Genomic DNA, 2,063 nt, shown 5'->3' with positions numbered 1-2,063 from the left:
TGTGTGTGAACGGATCTCAGCTCACTAATGCCGGACACTGGACACTGAGAGTCCAGGGGAGGTGTGTGTGCGTGAACAGATCTCAGCTCACAAATGCCGGACACTGGGCGTTGAGACTCCCGGGGAGGTGTGTGTGTGTGTGTGTGTGTGTGTCCGATCTCAGCTCACTAAGTGTGTGTGTGTGTGTGTGTGTGTGTGTGTGTGTGTGTGTCTGAAATGTTCGCAGCTCACTAATGCTGGACACAGGGCGCTGAGACTCCCGGGGAGGTGTGAGTGTGTGAACCGATATCAGCTCACTAATACCGGACACTGGGCGCTGAGACTCCCGGGGATGTGTGTGTGTGTGTGTGTGTGTGTGTGTGGTGAACCGATCTCAGCTCACTAATGCTGGACACTGGGCGCTGAGATTCCCGGGGAGGTGTGTGTGGGTGTGAACCGATCTCAGCTCACTAATGTCGGACACTGGACACTGGACACTGAGACTCCCGGGGAGATGTGTGTGTGCGTGTGTGAACCGATCTCAGCTCACTAATGCTGGACACAGGGCGCTGAGACTCCCGGTGAGGTGTGTGTGTGTATGTGTGTGTGTGTGTGTGTGTGAACTGTTCTCAGCTCACTAATGCTGGACACTGGACACTGAGACTCCCGGGAAGCTGTGTGTGTATGAACCGACCTCAGTTCACTAAGTGTGAGTGTGTGTGTGAACCGATCTCAGCTCAGTAATGCCGGAGACTGGGCGCTGAGACTCCCGGGGAGGTGTGTGTGTGTGAACCGATCTCAGCTCACTAATGCTGGTCACTGGGCGCTGAGACTCCCGGGGAGATGTGTGTGTGTGAAACCATCTCAGCTCACTAATGCCGGACACTGGGCGCTGAGACTCCTGGTGAGGTGTGTTTGTGTGAACAGATCTCAGCTCACTAATGCCGGACACTGGGCGTTGAGACTCCCGGGGAGATGTGTGTGTGTGAACAGATCTCAGCTCACTAATGCCGGACACTGGGCGCTGAGACTCACGGGGAGATGTGTGTGTGTGTGAACCAATCTCAGCTCACTAATGCCGGACACTGGGCGCTGAGACTCCCGGGGAGGTGTGTGTCTGTGAACTGATCTCAGCTCACTAATGCCGGACACTGGACACTGATGCTCCCGGGGAGGTGCGTGTGTGTGAAACGATCTCAGCTCACTAATGCAGGACACTGGGCGCTGAGACTCCCTGGGAGGTGTGTGTGTGTGAACTGTTCTCAGCTCACTAATACCGGACACTGGGCGCTGAGACTCCCGGGGAGGTGTGTGTGTGTGTGAACTGTTCTCATCCCACTAATGCCGGACACTGGACACTGAGGCTTCCGGGGAGGTGCGTGTGTGTGAACCGATCTCAGCTCACTAATGCGGGACACCTGGCGCTGAGACTCCCGGGGAGGTGTGTGTGTGTGTGTGTGAACTGTTCTCAGCTCACTAATGCCGGACACTGGGCGCTGAGACTCCCGCGGAGGTGTGTGTGTGTGTGTGTCCGATCTCAGCTCACTAAGTGTGTGTGTGTGTGTGTGTGTGTGTGTGTGTGTGTGTGTGTGTGTGTGTGTGTGTGTGTGGGTGTGTGTGTGTGTGTGGGTGTGTGTGTGTGTGTGTCTGAAATGTTCGCAGCTCACTAATGCTGGACACTGGGCGCTGAGACTCCCGGGGAGGTGTGTGTGTGTGTGTGTCCGATCTCAGCTCACTAAGTGTGTGTGTGTGTGTGTGTGTGTGTGTGTGTGTGTGTGTGGTGAACCGATCTCAGCTCACTAATGCTGGACACTGGGCGCTGAGATTCCCGGGGAGGTGTGTATGGGTGTGAACCGATCTCAGCTCACTAATGTCGGACACTGGACACTGGACACTGAGACTCCCGGGGAGATGTGTGTGTGCGTGTGTGAACCGATCTCAGCTCACTAATGCTGGACACAGGGCGCTGAGACTCCCGGTGAGGTGTGTGTGTGTATGTGTGTGTGTGTGTGTGTGTGAACTGTTCTCAGCTCACTAATGCTGGACACTGGACACTGAGACTCCCGGGAAGCTGTGTGTGTGTG

The sequence above is a fragment of the Hypanus sabinus genome, chromosome 12, assembly GCF_030144855.1.
Source record: "Hypanus sabinus isolate sHypSab1 chromosome 12, sHypSab1.hap1, whole genome shotgun sequence".
NCBI classification, from domain to species: domain Eukaryota; kingdom Metazoa; phylum Chordata; class Chondrichthyes; order Myliobatiformes; family Dasyatidae; genus Hypanus; species Hypanus sabinus.
Note: the sequence above shows the minus strand (reverse complement) of the source record.